Source organism: Gymnogyps californianus, chromosome 8 (genome assembly GCF_018139145.2).
Source record: "Gymnogyps californianus isolate 813 chromosome 8, ASM1813914v2, whole genome shotgun sequence".
Taxonomy (NCBI): domain Eukaryota; kingdom Metazoa; phylum Chordata; class Aves; order Accipitriformes; family Cathartidae; genus Gymnogyps; species Gymnogyps californianus.
In genome coordinates this window covers 18,597,620-18,621,434 of record NC_059478.1, presented here as the reverse complement: position 1 = coordinate 18,621,434, position 23,815 = coordinate 18,597,620, and the positions used below count along the sequence as shown (strand labels likewise).

Below are 23,815 nucleotides of genomic sequence, written 5' to 3'. Positions count from 1 at the left end.
AGTGATTCTCTAGATGGACCCCTTCCCTAGACTCATTATGTAAAGATGCACACAGAAAGGAAAAAAACACGAAGGCTCTTTATAGCCCTTGCAGTGAAGCAGCGAGGCAGGCTTCTACCCACCCCCATGCAACTTAATGGGTACAAAGCCACAGCCAAGGTGCTGTTTTGTTTTTTTTTTTTTTCTCCCTTGGACTTCATTCTTTACAAGTCAGCACTGAGATAAGTTTCTCTATAAAAGGTGTTCCTGATTGCCCTTGGGTTCTACAGAAGCCAGGGCTACCGCACCTCTAGTGTTTTCAAGTCTGGCCAGTGCCACAGATACCAACATGCCTGCTAAAAGCAGTGTTGTTTTTTTGGATGGACTTTGTTTGAAGCACTTTATTCTTGCTGCAGTGATTTTCTGACTTGGGATTATAGGTCTAAGGAGAAAAGAAGTGCATAGGATGTGTATATGAATATGACATCTGAATATCTACCTCTTCTTCAGCCATCGCAGGATAGGAAGGAAAGGAAACTTACACACTTTCAGCTGGTGTGAGAACTTGTATAAAGAACACCCATGCCTGGAATAACCCTCGTGCAGGCTTGCTGAAGCTGTGTGTGCTAGGGATGGAGGCAGTTCTATAATCTCGCAGTACCTTAAGGTCAAAAGAGAAGCTGGTAACCCCAGGGAGATCTTTCATATACCTTGATGTGTGCACATACAAAGTTGATTTTGTCATATTTTGTCAACAAAAAGTATAGTTTGTTGTTTCTCTCAAATACACTGATTAAAAAACCAAGCTTATACAACACTGATTTGCTAATCATTGGAAATAACCTTTCAGTTCAAAAGCTTCCTGTGTGAATATTAATATTTTATACCGAAGTATTATGTAATAGACATTTTGTCACCTTTGCAGTCCTGCACAGAGGAACACATTGTTAAGCTGATGTCATTTGGATTGTTCAGTATAAATTGTCCACTAAACCAATGCAAATGTCAGTGAATGATAAAAAATGTCCATCTTGCATATTTGTACATAGTGCTTTGTGTACAGATTGTGGAAAGGGAGGATAGGAATTATTTTGGTCTGACAGTCTCTGCATTAAAACCTGAGTGAGAAGTGTGAAAGACAGTGCACTAGCTTGCTTTGTTTTCAAGCACCACTGTGGTTACAAGCACTTTCCACATGCATTAGCAATTGCCTTCATCAAAGATGCACAGAGGAACCAGACTTCACGCTTAATCTGACTGGTGTTTAAAAATACAAACTGAGAAGTCTACATACAGGGTTCCTCTCAATGGCTGCCACCCAGAAACTTTCATGTACTTGCTTTCTGCGTAATCAAATTAAGAAATAAAGCGTAAACTACCTAGCTTAGAAGAACTGACAAAAGGGAAATGAAACTTTTCATGCATTTGAGTTTTTTAAAGTAACGTTTGCTGTTTTATAACCCATACTAAATTTCTTCACTGTTTTACCTCGTTGGCATTGTTAGCAGACAGAAAGGGAAGACTGGCTTGATAGTTTTGCTCCTCTCCTTTCCTATCCCTCTGACAACAAATCTGTTGGCTCTTGAAACAAGGAAGCGGAGGAATGCAGATACACAAATGCTCGTTGGTGCTGCAGAAATTGTGAGCTTGATCAGTGCTAGTGCCCTGATGGAAAGTGGGTAGGAAGGTGTCTAACAAGAGGATAATGGGAGAAGAGTCATTCTTGGAAGAAAAGAGTGGACTGAGAATGAGACAGAAATGTACTAATAATAAATCAGGAAGATGAAAAATGCAGTAGTTTGGACAAGACTATTTTCAGTGGTTGAAATTTGTGGTTACGCTTTGTTTATTTTTAGTGTAATTTGATTTAGGATGTACCTAAATTGAAAGGTGAATTTAAGGGTGTCCTTATTAGCATCAATCAGTTTAACCAAAACAGAATTTAAAGAAACTGCTGGGGCCAGAGTTACTTGAGAACAAAAATAGTAAAGCATGTAGTAAAGCCAGAAAATAAAAATGAGAGGCATGCAAAAATACAAAAGAAAATAGTAACAGTGTGGCAAAGGAAAGGTGATAACAAAATTGTTGAGATACATGTGAGTAAATATAAAAGAAAATCTTAAAGCATGAAGTTGTATGTACTGTTCTGCATGTGGAAAGTGTAGGAATTCTGTTCGTTTGACTGAGGCGCAAGTCATCTCCAGAAACAGGGCTTTCATACTCACAGCTGAATGGCCAAGTTCTCCCAGTTTGCAATCAGCTTGAAAGCATGTTGCAAAGTAACACAGACCCCTCTGTGGACATATATATTCATTATAGCAAATTTAATGGGAACCTATAAACTTACAGGTTGAATTGGTACAAGCCTGGTTTCGGCTGAATAATTTTGCACCTGCCTAATTTGTGTTGTAAAATTGCTGTCTGTCCATGTGCACAGCAGCCCAGAGCAGCCTGGTCACAACCAGTATGCAGCTGGTCAGTGCGAGGAGCACAGAGTGTTCCTCCTATGCTGTTTCTTTTGTGAATGAAGAGCAAATGGCAGCCCTTTGTGCTCTGCTAGCTGCTGATTTCTGTCACCTCATCCATGTTAAGTCTTCTTCATCCTCTGATTATTTACCTGCTTGCTGTCTGGACTTGTAAGGTCTTAGATCTGGCTTGCTATCTGCTAAAGAATGCAATACCAGAGCTACCAGCAGCAGCCTCCTCTCTTATTGCCTGTGGATCAAACAACAGGTTGCCTATAGCACTGGGAGATTTTGCCTGCTTGCCCAGCAAGGTTTGCTGTGTTAATGTCTTGGTTATATTCCTGCCTTCTGCGACAGAAGAGAGGAAGCAGGGAGAAGTTTGCACACAGCCCCGGCTCACAGAGAGGGGAAGAGGAGGCGGCCGCAAAGAGAAGGAAAGAATTACAGGGAGCTCCCAAAATAAAGAGGGTGTTGGGTGGCATGTGAAAAGCTGCAGTGAGGCCCTAGTATGGACAATGAACTCTGCAGGGAGTGGCAGTGGGATCCTGTAGGCTCCCATGGAGTAGGAGCAATGCCTAAGGTGCTTTCCAAAGGGAGTGTGGTTTCAAGACCAGCTGGAGCAAATTTGAGCTCACACTACTGTTGAAAGGGGAAGTCCTGCCTTCCTGCTCACCCGCTTCTGTCTTGGTGGGGCAGGACGCTTCTCCCAGGCACACACCATGGGAGAGAGTGGGAGTGTTAAGCAGCGGGGTGGCCACAAATCAGCTTAAGCTGATTGCAAAACCTCACTCAGAGGTAGCAACAGAATTTGGTGTTTATCTGGTTAGGTTACTTGCTGCTTTTGACGATACTTCTACAGTAGGTTTCTGTGCTGGTTTGGGGTTTTTCTTCTCTCTTGATGGCGTGACATTTTTCCTGTGTGGTGGTTTGTTGTTTTTCTTATGCAGCAACAAGGGAGGAAGATGGCATTTTAACTAAAGTGATTGTCAAATGTCTGCTGCTGGCTTGGTACTTGGAGATACATGTAGTACTGAGAATTATTCAGTTGTGCTGAAATTAAACTTCTGATGACTGGAACTGCTTCACTTATTTTATTAGTTGAGGTTTTTTCCCAAGATCTCTACTTCTTCCGCAAAATACTGTGATTTCCCCCCTTCTTTCTTTACAGAATTCATAATAATTTGCTCTGTAAGTGCATCATCTGATTTTTTTCAGTCTGTTAGCAGTGATTGTTTCCCTGTTAAATGCAGACTCTGTTAAGTGTAACAGAAGTAGTGTTCTCCTTAGTGGCAAAGATGTTTGATCAAGTGACTGTACAAATGAAGGCAGCCACATGTAGGCTACAGTATACAGGACGTGGTATTTGGAGGTTGCACGTGTTATGCCTGAAGTGCCAAGTCCCTGGCTGTGATTCAGATAAAACTGGCACTGGGTGATGCCAACACCCCAGTGTAAATGGGTGTAAGTCTTCCCCTATGCTGAAGGGGCCTGAAAGAAAAGAGAAGGATTAAAGGGAATGAGTGCCAGAGGGGACTAGGTTATAAGAGAAGTGGTACATGTGCTCCTTATTTAATCTCCTCCATACCCACTGTTCCACATACTGACTCTGTAACAGCGGGTATGTATTCTTGTATCAGAGCAGATGTTTCTGTAAGTAAGATGTTGCTTTGTTTTAATAAATTGAGGTTGTCACTTCAAAAATGGGAGGGGGAGCTGAAGGAAGAAGGATAAAGAGAGAATTCTTCAAATGGGATTTGGAACAAAATCCAGGAGGATTTCTGTGGCAAGAACTGTGGGGAAGATTCCTTCACTAGTCTTGGCTCTACCCAGGCATCTACTTATGCACTGATATGATTTATGTGAGAATTTCTGCTTTAGGTTGGTTGTTGGTGGTTGTGGTTTTTTGGGTTTGGTTTTGTTTTGTTTTTTAAACCAAAATCTCATGAGTGTGTTTTGTCATTTGTTTCCCTCCACCTCTCCTCCAGGTATGATCCAACTCATGCTCAGTCTGTTCTGGGAAGGGGAGGATGGTGGTGATGGACCTCAGCAGTCTTTCAGATTGTCATATAGCTCTTGAAGACAAGCTGACCTTTTCTTCCATGCCTTACCAAATGTGGTGGTGGTGGTGCTGTTTGGTCTCTCCTGACACCTTTTCTTAAATGCTGATGCATTTTCAAAAAACGCAGCCCTCCTACTTTGGAGGTGGGAACTGCTTTTGCCTTCTGTTTTCAAAAACTGTTTGTTGCCTTTGGGGTGGCTGCCGAGGAGGGGTTGGAGGGCATGGCGAGCTCTGCTTAGGCCCTTCTTATGTGGGTCTCTGACCTCATGAAAAAAAGTTACAGAAACAGCCAAGGTGAATGGCCCTGTGGCTGTGAGAGTTTTCTGTCGGAGCTCAAGTATGATCCAAAGGTGTGTTCTGAAACCTGCTTGCAAAGACCTTTGTAAAGTATCTAGTCAGAGCTTTTTTTCCCCCGTGTATTTAAAAAAACCAACAGTCTCTGAAAACTCCAGTTCCGGTGATGTATACTGCAAAAAGGGATTTAGTTCTCCCGAGAGCTCTTGACCACCCCGACCCGTTTGAAGGAAGACATTCTTTAAGATGCATATTTTTATTTGTGTATTTGGCAATGTCTTCCCCATCTCCTTATCCTGGATCTCTACTGCTGAGAAGAAACCTGGAACAGCAGGTTCCTGCTGACCTTTAAAATGCTCTCAGTGGAAAGCATGACACAGGGCTTGTTCCTGTGGGCTTCTGAGTGTCAGCAGGTGCCAACCCTGAGAAGGCCTCGGAAAATAAATTAAGAGGGAAGTGTGTGTGTGTGTTGGTTTGGGGTTTTTCTCCTGCAGTGGCTTGCGAGCAGCTCAGGTGGGTGAGCGCACTGTGCTTGGTACTGGGCACAGACCCTAACAGCAGAGCAGCTCTCCACTGCAGCCGCCGCCAATGTGGAAGCAATGGGCTGGTGGCTGAAGCAGGGGGTGCAGCCAGCTGTCCCTGGCTGCGGGGGCGTTCCCCGTGCTGGTGGGCTGCCTCCGTTCCTGTTGAGGTGCTGCTGCCAGCTGGGCTAGGGCTTGCCAGCCTTGCAGTGAGTACCCCGCTGTGCTGGCGTTTGCACCCTGGCAGCAGCGTGCAGGAGTCAGCAGCGCTGGGGAAGGGCTTGGACAAGCAGCAGTGCTGCTTGGGGTGCCGCCAGGGCAGGAGAGGCACGAGAAGGGCAGTGAGGTGGTGGCGGCCAGCCTGCTGCGCATGGAGAGGCGTGTAGTGTCGTGCCTGTTGCTAGGGGACTCATTTCAGTTATGAAGAAGCATCGGTCTACATAGCGGCTTTCTCGGTGTTTGTTGATTGGAGGCAATTACTGTAAAATACTTGATTTATAACGAGGCATACTTAATAAGCAGCAAACTCAAATAAATACTCATGAATTACCTGCTGGAGTCTGGCTGTTCGTTTTGCTGAGTTGTTGCTTTCCATCTGCAGGCTATGCTCTGCCCTGGAGCCTCTGAGTTGCTGGAGGTGAAGGCAGCTGTGCTGGGGTCTTGGCTGGTGGAAGTGTTGGGCTAAAGGAGGAGGGGGGAGAATCCTGTTTCTTCTCCGTTTTGTTCGTCCCAGGGATAGAGGTGATGTCCAGACAGCTCATTGACTCAAGGTGGGCTGCTTGCCTGGCATACTTCTGTAATGCAGCAGTTCAAGTGTGATCAAAGCGGTTGTGTGGAGCACGTGCAGGGTGCAGCTACCGTGTCATTGGGGTCTGGTCTGGCTTTTATGGTGGTGTAGGGAAGCGGTGGTGTAGAAACAGCAGTGCCCTTGGTTAAGTTTGGATGAGCCAGTATGTTTAAGAAAATATGTGGGAAATGGCAAATTGCTAGTTTGAGGGATCTCCGCTCTTCAAGAATAGGACAACTCATTTAGAGTATTTCTGAAATTATTAAAATAAGGGTGTGCTCAGCCTTCCCCAGAGACGAGGCGCTGGTGGCAAAAGGATGACTAATGATCTGCTTCCGTGTTCCAGAGTGGCGTTTCTCTGACACCCCGCTAGTGTCAACACTTTATTTGGCCACTTTGATTCACAGCAGTTTGTTTTTATACAGGAAGAGTCTGTGGCACTTGTCAAAATGAGAAAGTGACCGTCAGCGCCTGGCTTGGTATTCCTGTCACCGGAGCCTCCTGGAGCCAGCGCTGAGCCCAGCTGAAGCCGGAGGAGGAAGGAGGAGAAGCACAGCCTGATCAGGTACTGAGCAAGGAATGGGAAAAGTTGTCTGATGCTGAGTTGAAGTGAAGTTGTGGATGATCATTAGTTATGAAAATAGAGTTCTGTTCCTTAAAAAGTCTTGCTAACATGTGTGATATGATGGTGGCGCAGTAACGACAACCACATCATCTGTGGGCCTGGCATGGGTGCATGTTATATGCTTGAATTCTGTAACAGATCTGAGGTAAACATAAACAAATGCAACTTTGCGTTTTCTGGGGCATTTGATTTACACATCTAATGTGCAGTACAGCACAGTATGTGTTTGCCAATACCTGTATCCAGGCTCCATGTGAATTGGAAAGAATGGACTGGGAATACTCTTAGCAAATGTTTGAATATTGAAGAACAATTTGATGTCTTGAGGAAAGAGTTTTTCATCAGCTTTGTTCTTTGTTCTAATAGGGAGATATAAGTGTCAGCTTTCGAGGAGCACAATGATATGAAGCAACCATAGAGCACAGAAAGGTAGCAGACTGATGGGTTTTAAGACAAAACCAACTGTCAGCTTGCTAGCTGTGTTTTTATTTGCTGAGATTCCCATAACTGTTCCTGGAAACTGGTATTTATTCTTGCATTCACATCTTTCAGATTGTCATACTTAAGAAGACTTACTTAGGTTCATCTTGTTGTATGAAGACAGTCAGAGAAGTTCAAGGTTTTGGTTTATTGTATTTGATTTGTTATTTTTTTCTTACATAACTGTACTTTCCAGTTTATGTGGAACTCCTGCTCTGAGGACCATGTTCTGAAAAGACTTTGCATATTTTTATGCACCTTTAGAGATTCCTTAAGAACAGAGCTACTACTTATGTGTGCTCGCACAATGCTTGGGATGGCAGTGGCCGGCAATTCACTTATAGAAGGAAGCATTCTCTGAAGAGGCACAGTGTTTTTCAGCTCAAGTGATGCTTTCTCTCCAGAAATACCAGCATCCGTCCCTTAGACTGTCTGAATTTATCAGTCGCATTTTGATGTTATTTTTTATTTATTGACCCAGGTGGAAACAGTGGGGGTTTGTTTAGATAATCTGTTAAAGAAAATAATTCCTAATGTTCTAGGGGTAATTTCCAGCTCTATCTGATTATATCTTTCCTTGTGTGGTTAAAAAAGGGAAGTCCTTTTCTAGCATGCATTGGGAATCCTTCACTTTTTTGTCTTGGGAAATAAGAATCCGCATTTATTTGATTCAACAACCAGCTTCCTGCTTCCCAAGGAAGAGATAGTGGCTCATTTGCCTGCAAACATCCCTCCTGTGGAGAGTCTTTGTTGGGGAGTTAGAGGAAAGCTAGCAGCTACTAGTAAAATAGCTGCATAGCAGGATGAACAGGGATTATTGAAGCATTACTAGGAAATTCATGGCTGTGTGCAAGACCCTTATGTACTCCACAGACAAGCTGACCTAAATTCTGCAGCCAGGCCTTACTGGTTTCTTGCATTGATGTGATGTGGCAGGCTGGATAACCTGCAGCAGATCTGGATTTAAAAAAAAAAGGGAACAGAGAAGATTTATATTTGAGTAGAAGCACAGACAGGGCAGTCTTTATAACTGTACTGAATCTGTCTTAAACTTTTTTTGCTGTTTTCTAACCCACACTTCTCTGTTCTTAATATTGAGTACTTTTCATGTAGTCAGGATGAGTCTGCATTATAAGGATGCTCATTAGGAAGAGTGGAGAGGTTGTTTACTCCTAGATGTGGAAATACATGGATGTTTTTACTCATAAGAGGCTTTTACAGATGGTTTGGAGTTGATTCAGGTTTTAGCAAAGAAAGGGTGATAGGTATCTTATCAGTAGGGAAACAGTTAACCCGACTGACACTTGGTCATCTCTTGGGGAGGAATATGATTAGTATCTACTTGACATAAATGGAATGGCTTGCACTTATGTTTTCAGGCAGTCTGTTTCTCAAGATGATACACTACACACAAAACATGACACAAAAACCAAATAGAAAATGAAATGCCACATCTGTCAAAGTAAAGTTGGTCAGTCTGACCTGTGTGCAGAATTTTACTGCTGTTACTTCTTGTAGTAGGATTGTGACTTTGCAGTTTAGTTTCTGCTGCCACAAACCTGGTGTGATGGCAGTTACTGCTTCCTCCCTTTTTCTGTAGATGTAAGCTAGACTGATGCAATGCTCTCCTTTGCCTTCACCCCCCCCCCCGCGTGCACGCTTTTGTTACCCGGTCTTGCCACTTCCTCCTGAGGTGCCCCTACAGCTACGAGAGGAATTTTTCTGCTGGTGCTGCTTAAACCAGGTCCTATGAAAGGAACAGTTTATGCAGGCAGAAAGATTTTGCAGCCACAAGAAGGGCTTCTGCAGTAAGGTTTTTGCTGGCGTAGTTGGGAAGCAACCAAAAAAAAAATTATCTTGGCTGATACAGCTAAATCAGCAAAATGTTAAAGTGTGGCTAGGGGCTTTCCTGTGCAAGTATTCTGGTCTAGTTACTGTGATGGAGTGTGTATGTATATATATAATATATTTGTGTCTGGAAACCTCTTTCTTGGAAGCATAAGCTTTAAGCTATTTTGATATATATTTTTTTTTTAGAGGAATTTATGCAGCTGCAGGATCCTGAAGTGACAGGGGAAACAGTGATATCCTCAAACGTAGCTGGTTTATTTTAGATCACGTTTCACTGATGTGCTTTTGATTTGTTTTGAGAACAACTTGTCTGTATAAGCTATTTGTTTACTATACACACATAAGTGGCAATGCCGACCTCCTTCTGGAAGTAGGAATGAAGGGACCCAAGGAAGGGTGGATTTGCTTGGTTATTTTCTTTTCTTGTGTCCTGCTTTACTGGTGTTTTGGCATGTACCTCCTCTGTGCAGTGTAGGACAGTGTTTGTTCTCCAGAGGCAGGCAAATTGACAGAGTTACTTGCTATGCATCAGCTCCCTCCGTGAGTTAATTACAAAAATGTATTGATACCAAACTTAATGTGAGGAGGTAACCTGTCAGCTTGCTCTGATCTGCTCACAGAGTGAGTGCCAGGTGTAGCTTGTGCCAATGGTCTTTTGTATTTCATGTGTTTGAGCTGTGTGAGCTTGTGGCAGAGGTGGAGGGTGAGACAGGGAGTAGCTCGCTTATGAAAATAAAATCAATTTTTGACAAAATCAAAATCAATTTTTGACAACAGCTACCAAAGGGCAGACAAAAGATGGACGTCCTGAAGAGCTGTGTGTTTCGAAGCGTTCCCTAGCCTCTGGAGTAGGGTGTGCTGGTTCCAGACGTGTTGCAAATGGCAGACTTTCCTGGATGTTCGCCTGCAGATCGACTTCTAACTTAATACTGAGGTGTGCTCCCACCATGTTGTAGGGGCTCCCTGCAGCTCTGCCTGCTTACATATCGAGTTATATCGATGTTGGTATCGGCCGTGGTTGGCACGGTGTTGGCAGTGAGGGCTGAGGGAGGAGGGCAGGGCTGCCCTGCGCTGGTCACAGCCGGTTCCAGCCAGCTCCCCAGCTGACACAAGGGACCTGCTGTGTGCCAAAGGGGGGCCAGAAGACCCTGCAGGGACCGTGAGCGGCGGAGGAAGCACCACATGCCAGCCCCATTGCCTCCCTCCTGGGACCAGGTACGGCGAGGGGACTGAAAAGCAAGGGCACTGTTTCCCGTGTGTGTTTCAATACCAGAAGCACTAATTAGAAGTTTATTAATTGATGGATAAATTAAATTGATTTAAATTCCCCCCAAACTGATAAACTCTTTTTTTGCTTGCAACAATGTTATTGCCAAGGCTGCCTGAAGGCAGAAGTAAATTTTTCCTTAGGTGTAGATATAGATGTCATTTTGACTACCTCTTTGCAATGAAAAGGGCTTCTGTGTATCTCACTCCAATGTTACAATTTTCATGTCCAGTTATCTTTTCTTTCTTCCTGTCCTCCCAGCAGAATTTTCAATGTTAACGTTAGATACAGAAACTGGAAAGTAGCCCTACTTTGGTGTTTTTTCCACAGTTTTTGCTCCCATAATTCTTTGCCTATGGACAACGGGAGACTTGTCCATTACTGATAGCAAAAGCCAGTCCCCGCAGCCACGCGTCTGTGAGCTGAGCTGCTTCCAGCCAGCTTGTCCTCCTGCGAGCCTGAACCCGGCCCGGCTGCGGGCAGCGATACCGACTGCAGCACGGGGGGAGGAAGAGGACAGCGCTCATGGGTGTTTGTCAGTGAACTTGCTATAGCAGAGAAAAATCTGAGCGGGGTCAAAATGCAGCAGTGCTCTCTTTAAACCTTCAGTGGCATAATGTCGTGTTGCATGTTTTCATCCTACTGGATGTGTACCAAATTCAGTAGGCTGCAGTAATCTTAGCTATGTGTTTTGACACAATATGATGTTGTTTTGAAATATTTACCTGCACTCCATTCTCGACTGGAATCTCAGGAGGTGCGTTTTGGATAGATGGGAAGAGATTCTTAACACGTGGTTGCTCGCTCAAGCTTCGTCCCTTGTCTTCGGTAGGTGATGCTCTCTTCAATAAGGGAGCACCATCACAGTGTGCTTGTTCTCTTGTTCTCTTAGAGGCTGGCTGTGAACACTGGAGCACCAAGTCAGCACAGTGAGATTCAGCATCAAAGGGCAAGGTATGCCCATCCTTGTCCATACCTGATTTAGTTTCACAGGGAGGTGAAACACTTCCAACAATTGAGAAACCACAGAAGGGATTGGGCTGGGATGGGGAAGAGTTGGCCTTTCCAAGACCTGGTTTTCCTTGTGTACATGGGCCTAACAAGTTGTCTAGTAATGCTATATTTGCGCCTCTTGATGGTGAAAAGGACACACCATAAGAAGTTGGTGACATTATTGCCTGGCATCTCAGACAGTAAAGATGAGGGGGGAGAGAGAGAGATTTGCAAGGGAAAAAATGAACAAAAACAGCTGTTTCTTGCCCAATTATTTTAGTGCTGCTGTGGTTTAGCTGTAACATTGTGTTACTCTGTCCACAGCTTTTTATGGGCCTCTTTTAGAAAAATTTTAAATTTAAATAATACATTTCTCTAATTTTATTTATTATTTCAAGTGCTAGAGTTTGCTTGCAATTATAACATTCCACTGCCTCCGGTGACTGGATATATAAAATCCTGGCCTTTGTTGCTGAGCGATAAGCTCCCAAACTTTCCACTTACCTGACTGCATTTCATGAAGTAGCTGTTGCTCAGCGTATTATTGGAAGCTGTGGAAAAGTTTTTCTATGCGTAATTAGAATTGATTTGATCAATAAGGCATCAGTCTCCCATTCCCTTAACTCTTACATTCTGCAGGAGCTGGGCAAAAAAATGTGATTTTTCTGCTCATAAACTGAATCTGCTACCTTTTGAAGTAAAATGTTTTTCCAGGCAGGCTGCAAAACAATTTTTATGGGCAGTTCAAGTAATTACGTAAGGAATTTAATGGTTGTTAACATTACTGGTGTTTGAAACGTTAGGAGGGAAAAAAAAATTCATGAAAAGAAATTTTGTAAAAAAGGAAAACCCCAGACAGACCCTGCCCGCCCTCCCCCCCCCGCCCCCGCCATGTGTTGTTCTGAAGTCCTGCGATAGTCAAGGAGAACACTGCCCAGGTTTTTTTGCAATCTTTTCTATGGAGGATGCATAGTGGTTTGGGGCTTTAGAGGCAAAGCTCAACCACCACCACCCCCCAAAAAACCCAGATTGTTGCTTGCACCAGAGCTACAGTCTGGGGTCCGGCTGTAGTTTGCAACTGGATCTGGCAGTCCCGCATGCCTTGCCTTTTTGGCAGGTCATGTCGCGTGGTGACTTGCTGTCTCCTGTGACACTGGGCTGGGACGTTAGTAGTGCTGCCGGACGTTGGGGGCAGTGGACATTGCTGTGGCATGGGGGATATGGGGAGGGCTGTGGAAATAGGGGTGTTGCATGGGATTTTCTATAGATGCAGGAAGCAATGGGCTGTGATAGAGCTAGACAGTCCCATGTCAGGTTACCACCTTTTGGTTGATGAGTAATGGCTGTTTTTTCCCAAGTCTGTGTACTCACTAGTCCCTGGGCAGCAGCTGATTGGTGGTGACTTGCAGTCAAGATCCACAGCAATGCCAGTATTTCCTTTTCAGCTGAGGGAATGGGATGGGGAGCTGCGGGGAAGCTCTGCAGGATGTGGATGAGTGTTTGGGAAGGCAGAGGTGGGTGGTGGTGTAGCAGGGAGGTACCAGAAGGGACAGCAGTGTGGAGCAAAAACCATGGGTAATGTTATAGGAATGTATTGGTCTGCTCCTCTGGATTGTGCCGTCCTGGTATGTGTATTTAGATTGAGACAATCTGGGATAACTGGCTGTCAGCTTGGTAAAATAATCAGGTTGCCAAGAACTCTATCATCTTGTTAAGCATTATTTCAGATTTATGGCATATTTGTCCATCTTTAATGCAGCTAACTTAAGATATGCAAATGTGTTTTTTTAGCACTCTGTAGTTTCTCTCCCTACAGCTCATGTAAATTTTTTTGTTTGTTTTGGTTTTGCACCCCTGCTATGTCTCAACCAGGGTTCAGTCTGAAGGCAACAACTGAGAAACTCTTTCTTCCACTAAAAGGGTATGTCTAGGTTGTAGGGGATGGGAAAATGAGAATTGGAGCTCTCATTCATAAACATTTACCAAAGCTTATTTCAACAGCCACTTCTGTCTTTGTTATAATAGCTGGAGCTATGCCAACCTAAAAAGCCCCAAACCTGCTTTGCTTTGATGTTTAGCTAGATCCTTATATGTAATATCCTAATGAGGGGTAGAGTTACTTCTGTTTTCCTTGTATGTTGGATAGCACTTACATATATTGTTGGTAGAACTCGGCTGGTTTTTTTGTGGTGTCATTGAGTTTCTTTTGCTTGCGTGGGTTGCTCCCATAGCTGTGTTAGTGGGAAGACAAACACTTGAAATAGAAAAATATGATGAGGCAAGGGCTGTCAAGTATTATGCATATATTCTGTACCTTGCATGCTGAGGCCCTGACCTACTTGAGGCCCCTAGGTACTTCTGCAATATAAGTGTTTAGCAATGATAAACTGCAATGTCTGGCAGAGGTATTCAGTGTGCAAGAACAACACCTGAAAAAACAACCTTTAATCCTTTCCCTGAAATGAGCCAGTTTCAAGGTTTCTGTTCTTTTGGGAGGGGTTGGACAGGGTGCTTCCATTCAGTGTGTGCTGGCATGATATTCAGTGGCCAGCACCTTGTTTTAATACTTGTCAGCAAAGTAATATTGATAGAGCTGACTTATTTGAGCTATTTTTTTCCTGCATGTGTGCTGCAGTAATTCTTTGAATATTTTTTTTTTTCAGAAATAGTCAATATACCAGGAAAAGCGCCAGTCACCAGTAACATCTGAAAACAACAAAAAAGAGCAGAAGACAAGAAGGCCCCCAGATAGCTCATTTTGTTGTTGTTTAGGGACTATAATGTGGTCAAGGAGAGAGCTGCTTGCAGCCAAGGGCACTTGCTAAGGGGGAGATGGGTTGTGAAAACCCGACAGCTATCTTTGATTTTTGAGTGAGGACAAATGTAGTTGTGTTCTCCAAATAAATGCTCGGAGTAGCCATGTTACTTAGTGTTCCTTATAATATTAAATGGCTGAGTTTCACAGCTTGTCACAAAAGGCCTTGGAGCTTATTCTTGGCTTTCTGGACAGTCTGATCACAGATGATGGAACTAGGCAGGCTAAAGGGTCATGGCATTTTAGAAAGAGATTCTCTTAAAAATAACTCAATGACCTTTTAGAGTTGGAGGTATCCCCAAGATAAGCTGTTTCTGATTGATCTGAGGCTATTTCTTGCTTGTTAAATGCACCAAACATGGATAGATGTGTATAGGGTTAAAAGGCTGTGTGGATCAGCACTGGTTGAAAATGTTTTCTGAAGTTTGAATGGGTTAAACAGTGTTACTGACGTTTCTTGACACCATTTTTGGGATATCATCTACCATATTAAAAGTATTTAGGGGATGGACTTGTTTTCATTCTGTACAACCGGAGGGCACATAAGGAATGTGCATCTTGTTTTCAGAGCAGTCATAGACCAGTCCTCAGGAGCTGACTCACTGCTATTTTGTAAGCAGGGTTTGCCTTCTTTTCATGAGGTTCTGCATTTTTCCGCTCCCTAGTCCATGGTAATTTAGATCTTAAGTGTGCTGGTGTCAGAAAGCCTGCTTCCTAGAGTAGTGTCTTATCCCCATGTGCGTGGTGTGTACTTGGCCTGATTTGATACTAGCAAACGTAATTTTTGATTTTTTCATTTCTTTCTAGTTGAGTCTTCATCAAATTGTGGTACAAAGGCACTTTCCCTGCAGCTGTCTAACTTGATCATTAATAAACGATTATTAATCATTTGGAAGATATTGTATTTAGTCTGTTATTGTTATACTGTCTCACTTGTATGGGCTTGTTTTCATTTTTTTCTACACAATATTTGAGACCTTCCTGAGTTTCAGATTAATTGATTTGTTCTACTTGCATTTTAACTGAGCTTCACTATTGGGATGCCATGGTAGGGTGGGACTGGGAAAAATGGGCCACTGGAAAGAATCAGAGGGAAGGCCATGGCTCTGTACAACCTGAGCATTCAAGTTACAATTTCTAGTATGTAGCACACCTTAAATTATGACATTGGATTCCACTATTGACTTTGAAAATCACTTAAACTTAATCTCACACCTTAGTAACACTTTATTCATGGCAGGTCAGGTATTTTCCTGTGATTGATAGTAACTTTTTATTACTTCCTTTTACTTGGATCAATTAAAAAAAAATATTTTTTTTTTTTTTTACTGGCAGCCTAGGAGGAGGTAAGGTGCCAGAAATCGTCAGCACTGTCGTCATTTTTATTTTTTAACTAAAAGCTTTTCTGAAAATAACTGTGCACCAATGTGTAAATCAAACTCTTCCAAGAGGTCTGCTACCTGTGATTTCTTTATAGCTTTGCTAGGTTAAATTTGGAAGGTCTGATTGTTTTAATTTATGTTTTTGCAAAACTTGTGTGGCTGGAAAACTGACAAGAGTCATGCGAATTTCATGTTACTTCTGCATGATTAAAATCAAGGGCAGCAGTGTGGGCTGCCACTAGAAATATTCCCAGGAAAACCATATGGGAGAGAGAATGCAGCAGAGACTTCTTTTTCCTGTTCCTCCTATTCCACTGTAGCTCCAAGGCTGAACACAGTAAAAGGGAAAAATGGAAACCATTCTCATGGGAAAAGGGTGGAGTTATACCACTTTTCCTGATAGTAGCCAGGAGGCTGTGGAGAGGGGAGAAACAATAGGAAGCTTTTTGTTTCCTGGGTGGAGTTTTCACATTTGACACTGATAAGTGGGAGCCTGATAAGAAGGCATCAGGCTGGTAGAAAGGCAGCACCTTCACTGGGAGCTGCTGGACTTCAGTCTGGGTGTTCCTGCAGGAAACTCCACCCTCTCGTTCTATCTCTGTCTGGTACGTTTTCTAAGCCTTGATGTCATCATTTTGTTACTGCTGGCAAAAAGTCGCATGTGTGGGAGATATGCAAATGTGTTGTAATGTTCTGATATAATTTTAGTGCATGAAAAGAGCAAGCTCTGTACATAGGTAACACCAACTGAGCTCCAGTCTTGCAGCTTAGTTTATTTAATAGAGCTGTTAACTCTGAAAAGAGGTTTACATGGATGTGGGGTATAGGATCAAGTTCTTAATTTTGTAAGCTTAAAAAGCAACTCCTATCAAGCCATGCTTCCATAAAACTAAATTCCTTTACAGACAGTAGGAACTGTCTGTATGAGTGTAAAAGAATTGGATCGTTTAATGGCACGATTATTGAGGATTTCTGATGATGTGAATTCTCTCATTGCTTGCAGTGCATACCATCACCAGAAGAATACTGGCTTTGCTATGAATAACTGAGGTGGACTTTATCTTCTCTTGTTTCTCTCAATGTAAAAATTCTAAATACTATTTTGCCTTATGGGGTTTTTTTGTGATTTTCTTTTCAGGTTCAATGATAACATGATCTTTTTGTGGGAGAGAGGAATGAACCTACTAAAATCCTTTCTCATATGCAGGGTTAAGTATTGCACTCAGGAGGGTAATGTTCCAGTGGAATTGCAGTCTTCTCATAACAATTTAGACTTTGGTAAAAAAAGTGGATGAGTCATTGCCGGGGTTTGATGGCTGAAAAGACTGATTAATAATTAATTTAAAAACAAGAAGCCCTTTCCTTTGTGTCCCAGCTTTCAGCCATTCAAAAGATCATCAGATTCCCACATGTAGTTCAGCATTTGAGTACTATGGACATGTTTGTTTTGATGTCTTTCCCTGAACTGCAAATGTTGCTTTTTCTGTGCTTTTGCTTACACGTTATTTATAGAGATATAAATATCAAATTTGGTTCGAGCATTTTGATGAGGTTACAGCACTTTGAAAGAGCGAAATGTTCCCATTATTTTGGGGTGAGTGTTAGGGTTAATTATACTTGCTTATAACCTTTTTGGGTTGCACTGGTATACTAGGTGCTTCATGGGTAAAGGTATTCCCGTTTTTCAGTGTTTGTATGCTCTTGCGTACAGATTCATTTTCTTTTCCTCAATAGGCATTTGTCAGTCAAAAGCCTTGGCCTTATATTTCTACAGGTTCCTGGGTGTCTAACAGGAAACCCGACGTCCATGGTGCCTTTTTGCCTTTATGCTGGGATAGTGGTAAAAGTGGAGAATGCTGCAGACTGCAGTGTGACCCTGAAGGGATGATTCAAAACTGGCCCTTTGAATTCAGTTAAATTAGCATAAATAATTTCTGTTTGAGGAGTTTTTCAACTGCAGTAGGCCAAAGACAGGGGGTCAATCAAAACCAATTCAGGAAAGGCATGGAAGCTTCATTAACCTTTTGAAATCCTTGAAGATGTAAATTGATACCCTCTGGGGCAGATCTTTGATACAAGGTAGGTCTTGTGGCTCTGATCCTAGAAGAGGTAATAAACTGTGTTTTGGTTTTTTTTTTTAATTAAAACTATGCTATGTGCAGTCGTGGTCATTTTTGATACTGAATCTTGAATGTTTAGTGGGTGATGAATATACGTCAAGGCATTTGTTTGCTGACAGTGTACAAAAAGCCACTCTCCAACCCTTCTTTCATTTTTATTTATTTATAAATGTGAAAGGTGAACGAAAATGTGTAATAATTTTAACTTGAGCTGTCACTATCATTCATAATTTAAACCTGAAATGCTTCACATTTTCAGTTCAATGGTCTCCTTAGTCATTAAATCCTGAATTATGGCTCGGCTATAGTCTTCTGATCAGGCTCCTCTAAAAAGGAGATGGCTGTCAGATATTTGGCACTGAGATGTAGCTACAACCTTCTGGTGTTGGTGTTTGTGACATTGCATTTTGTCAGATACATAGGGTGCAGCAACTGAACCTTGCACTTCTCAAGGCCTGAGTCTGTGAAGAGTTGTCTAAATTTTCCAGCTTGCAGATAGTGATACACTTTGGCCTACTTTAACCGTGAACTTTAATTTACCTTAGTCAGAAGTTAAGATTTAGCTGCACTGCTGTATAAATTCTTTATAACACTTATTGTGTGGTGCAGAGTTACCATGAGTAGGGTTTTTAGAGTGGAAAAAGAGTGTGCAGGACTGCTTTGCAAGGATAGCATTGGAGTTGGACTCCAGTTAGTTTTGTAAAAAGAGGTTGCTTGACCTTTGTAATAAAACAACCATTTGCCTTGGTACAAAATATGGAAGGGGAAGGCTTTTTTTCTTTAATTTGTGTTAAAAGGATTGAAAGTGGGAAATGTGGGGATGATGAAGAAATTTTAGCTGCAGGGAAGGATATGCAATTTTATTGATAAAACTAGACCTCCTTGAATGCTTGTTTTACTCCAGTAAAACCTCTTTGGGTAAATGTCATGTGCAGGACTGAGTGGGTGTTCACCTGCTGGGTTGTAGAGAGAGGAGGACAGGAAAGCAGTTTGCTCTTGAGGGATGCTGGGAAGAAGTGGATGATTTCATGGCTTCAAGTAGGTAAAACTTGCTCTGGTGGCAGCATGGGCAGTGGAATTTGACAAGAAGGGGGAGGGGAGAAGGATATGAGTGACTAGGGTGATACTTTGCGTTGTGGAAGGAAGAAGCAGGGTCTGGAATTCGTAGTCTGACATTTCTGAATGTATGAAGTAAGCCAGAGGAAGCTAGTGGGTGTTGGGACATGACTGATTTGCTCCAGTTTGTAGAGTAGGTGTGGACAGAAGGACAGCAAGAAGTCACTGGGCTCTGTTTTAACCGAAGAGGCAAAAAATTGTGCAACTGCACTGGTCAGAAGGAAGTGTCCCAAGGCACCCTCGCTTGGTCTAGGTCCTGGTGTTTGAGCCTGGCAGTGCAGCTGTATTCAGTTCACAACTCCAGAGCTGCTTCGCTCTGGATTCCTGCCATTGGAAACCTCCTAATGTGGAGAAGGCCCTAAACAGAAGTAGTTGCAGTTACATTTGCTTTTCCTGTGGGATCACTGCAGAACGCCTGGATGAGATAGGGGTCAGAGATGATCTGTTTCCTCCAGACCTTAGTTTTTCCTACTTGCAGACTTGCCTGCAGAGAGAGATTTGTGGGTTGAGCAATGGTGCTGTGTAAGGGGATTCCGTGGCAGAGTGGGTGGATCTGGCTGTTGAAACTTGCTCCAAGCACCAGGGCTCACCAGGGCAGCTCACCTCGTATGCTTGGTCCAGAGCCTGTAAAGCAAGAGTTAACATACACAAAATATGTGGCTAGGCAATGCTTTTGCATTAAACTTTGGTAACTTTTGTAACAGTGTATCTCCTGGTAATTACTTCACTGCCCAATAGGTGAGAGGTGAGATTGGGTTTTTTCTTTTTTTTTTTTTTTTTTTTTTTTAAGCTGAACTGGAAATAGTCCCTATAGGTTTTCAGGCTTGGCCACAAGAACATTACTTGTCATATGGTGTCACATCAACTGAGAAATCCTCAGACAGTAAGCCTGCTTGGATTTTCTGACACTTGCCTTTCTCCTAGTCTTGTCACAATTCTTCCATCATTCAGACTGACTTCTCTTGTATGTTTGGTTTGGGGGGGTAACAAAGCCTGTGAAACATGACTATTAATGAAAAATAATACTCTGTAATATTCTTTCAGCTTTTCTAATGGGATCATTTTTCACGTGTACATTTGCATTAATAGCAGTTGGCTTCTAGTTAATAAATACAGTGCCCTGTGAAAATAATGGGTTATTAGGATTGGATGGGTTCCTATGGTGCCCTTAGTGCTGCAGCTTTCACTAGTTAGCTGTGCCTTTGCTTGTGTGCACAGCAGAGTTGTTTACATGTTAGGAATATGCTAGAGGCAAGGAGAAAGGAACAGCTTTAATGTGATGCAGCTTAGATGCTCTGTGGGGGAGGCCTCAGAATTGTTCATAACAGGATCAAATGTCGATCAGTGTTTCAGGAAGAATAAAGTTACTGTTCATGAGAAAATTGAAGAATAGTATATTAGATGCTTTCCAGCCATCTTAAAGCCATCTATTTTTGATCCTGTCTAGGAAAATGTCCCTCTCCTGTGGTTCTTTTGAATCCTGTAGAGTATCAGTGGTGCCTAGTAGAAGCGTCTATCCGGACCACTCCTGTTTGGCTCCAGCTGCTTCTCTGGGCTGCCTTCGGTAAGGAAACAAGTAAGATGCCAGCTTCTTTCAGCTCTTCCATGAAAAGCCTGGTGATCATGTTGTTGAGGGTGCTGCTGGAACATTGTGGCTACTATTAAATTTGTTTTAAAGGCAGATCTGGGGATTTACTGGCTCCATAGAGTAAGAAAACAGTTACTCTGACATCAAGCTATGAACATGAGAAAATGGCTTCTCCCTTATTGCAAGGTATAAAAGCTGAAAGGAGAGGACAAAGACAGAGGAAACGGCTAGAGAGGACTGGAGAAGAAAACAGCTGAAAACCTCCTCCTCTCCCTCCAGAGCTATTTTTTGTCAGTGACAGAACTGTGGGATGAGCAAAGCTGATCTGTATCTGCAGCAGGCCGTGGCTCTGATCTGAAAATGTATCCCCAGGAAAAAACAATAAGAGCCTAGCTGCGGGGGAGGGAGCATCCGAAGTCAAGGCACCTCTCTGCTGGATCTGAACCTGCAATTCCTGTTCCAGGCTGCTTTCTGTTGTATTCAGGTGATGCTTGAAATCTTACAACCAGGGGCTGTCACGTTTTGTGTTAGATTGTGCCCCCTGTGTCGGCTGTCGGGGCGGGAAAGAGCAGCTAGGGGATGCAGCTTGCAGAGAAAGGGTGGGGATGGGGAGGGAGGGATGGAATGGAGTCTTGGAAAATTGTATCAGAATAAGAGGCTTTTCAAACTAAGGCTAGGTGTCTGGTGGAAATGCTTCTCTAAAACAAACCTGGCAAATACAGAGTCATGAATTTATTTACCAGAATTCAAGCTTTTCTGATTGTGTGGTTTCTTGCATTCGTCTTAGAATGGTTTGATGTTGAACCAGCATCCTGATGTGTTGTGTTGTCTGGGCCTGTCTCCCAAGGGAGATATTTTGGACAGTAACTCCCGAGTAAATCCTGTGTGTGGTTCTGGAGTTAAGGGCTTGTCTTCACATGCCATTGAGAAATTATTCGAGTCAGCTGAAGGTGTGAATTTAAAGTGAATTGCTTCAACTGCCCTACATCTCTGAGGCAAAATAATTGAGAGTCTGTCTGATTCTGGAAAAGAGTGTCTGAAGAGGGTCTCAAGCAGTTTAATCAATCAATTTTTTAATTTGTATGGTTTTTGTCTCTTAAGAAGTAATCCAAAGTGCCTTATGCAGACAAAGCCTCAAAGTGGATTATGTTATATAGGAAGGCTGTTTTTAAGGATTTGGGAGGGTTTATGTGGACGCAGATGTATTACTAGTCAGGAATAGCACTTGTATTTTAAAGTCACTCTGTACTTTCATCTAAATTTAATATTCAAGCAACTCCTTCAGACTCTGCTAACCTTAAGCAGAAATTATGAGAGGAATGTGAACTGGCTTTAGTCTTTGCCATAGACCTTTGAAACACTATAATGGCATCTTAAAGCTGTCATTAACTGTGTAATGACTGAGAGTTTCAGCAGAAAATTCTAGTTCACATATTTAATCTTTTATAGTGAATGGAATGCACTACTTAGGTGGGTAAAGCTGCTGATTTCTTGTGAGATTTTCTAAGCTGCTGGGGAGGAGGATGAAGGAAGTTAAAGAGGAGTATGAGCCTTCCCAGCAAATCTTGGACTTCCAGCCCAAACTGAGATTCTTCCCATCCCATACAAAGCTTTTTTAGACATGTGTATGAAGCAGTGAACTTTGGGAAAATCTGGGTAGTAGAAAAAGGCTGAATGTTTTAGTATCTGAGGCTTTCGGTAACCTGCATAGTTACTTTTACCTCAGGCCTGAGAGGAGGGGACAGAGGAATCCAGCACAGGGAGTATACGCTTCAGACTGAACTGTCTGTGCAAACTGGTGGTTTTGAATATTTGCTGTCTAATTTAGGGGGAATTTGTTGCAGAAGGTATGGATAGGGCTCTCCATTTTGCTTTTTAATGTACTGCTACAATCTTTTTTTTTCCCCCCCTCCTTCACTTTCTTTCCCATTTTGCTGTTTTAATAAGAAGAGGAATGACTGAACTACTGTATGTATTTTTCCTTAGTCATTTTCGGTTGTGCAAAATGAGTTGCAGTGGCTGATATACAGCAAGAACCCAGGTTATTTCCTTTTCAGCTACTGAATTGAGACTCGTGCTAAACATCATAAGGAATTTCTACTCTAACTAAATGCATGCAAGTATGTGCTTCAGGAGCCATGTGGGACTCCTGATTATATGGAGAAGTCCACCATGTGTATTGAACTGCAGAATTACATCTGTAGACTGCTACCACCACGCTTCTAGGATACTTAACAGATCACTGTGTATGAATAGTTAGCATATTTATTTAAATAAAGTTATGAAACTGGAAGGTTCTGAATGTTTTTCCTACTATTGTGGCAATTACAAAACCAAATGTTGTGGTTTTCTTGCTGAATACATTAAGTTTTATTGCCCGGTGAAAGACTTGGTCCTAGAGGCTAAGGACTGATTCTGTACTAAAGTTTAGTCAACTGCATATGCAAATCCAGGTAGAGCGTAGATGCTTCCGCCTTGGGCAGGTAAGGAATGTTGTATCTACACTCGGAGTGCGTGTGCTTTGTACTGCCTTTGTTCTCTGCTGAGACTGCTGAGGAGCACTGCAGTTTCTGTGGTAGTGCCACACTGGGATAGGACTGAGGTCAGTTCATTTTGCCTTGTTCATCAAACAAGCAGCAGATGGCTGGTAGTATGCAGAAGGTATTAACCTGGGTGAGGGTCAGGCTGAGGAGGAGGAGCCTGAATGTGTTTGTTGTCCAGTCTGGTTGACTCACCAAATTGGTGACTTGGTAAATGCCTTACCTTTACAGTCAAGGAATAGGAGAAATTAATATAGATTTTTTTTTTAAATGCTTTTTGGAGATGTCAGAAATGGCCAATCAGCAAACATACAGGTTTGTTTCCCTTTATGCACTGTTTTCTTTTGTTGCTTCCGAGGTGCTGAACATCCTGTTGGCATCATGGGAAGGTGTTCAGTGCCTTGGAAATTCAGCCCGTTGCAGGTCAGCTCTTGTTTCAGCTCTTCAGCTGAGATGGCTACTGTGGACTTTGGTATCACACAACTGGAAGTTGGTGGTTGCCATGGGACCATCGAGTGTGACCCAGTTACGTACAGGATGGACAAACAGAGAGCAGCCCCAAAGAAATTATACTTAATGCTTCAAAACAGCATATTTGTCATCACAGAGAACTTAATGTTATTGTAGGAAGAAAAATGTGAATGGAAAACAGAGATCTCTATAAGAAGATACTGAATAGCCCAAAAGCTGAAATTCTGGTTTAAAGAAAAAAGACAACTACTACTCTAACAGCCCTCTGGCTTCAGGACACATTTAGAAATTTCAAAGTGAAATACAGTAATTAAGGGGACAATGGATACATGAGAATTAGAGCACATTAGAAGTTAGGAAGTAAGTTAGAGACTTAACTCTGCATATTTTCTACAGCTGAAGTATGTTAGGAAACAAATAATTCCAGTTACCAGATGGAGATAATAAAGTAGCTCATGCAAG

The 23,815-nt window shown here is 42.6% G+C and overlaps 1 protein-coding gene across 2 annotated transcripts in view; it reads left to right on the top strand.

Annotated features, from left to right (window-relative positions):
• LRRC8D (leucine rich repeat containing 8 VRAC subunit D) overlaps nt 1–23,815 on the top strand; it is a 53,590-nt gene that overhangs the window by 5,402 nt on the left and 24,373 nt on the right. Inside the window, exon 2 of one of the 2 annotated variants that reach the window (XM_050901267.1) lies at nt 6,531–6,670. The gene's annotated coding sequence lies outside the window, so the exon portion shown is untranslated. Of the gene's footprint in view, nt 1–6,530; nt 6,671–20,260; nt 20,319–23,815 lie in introns of those variants that run through there. The other variant, XM_050901268.1, reaches the window with a different exon arrangement.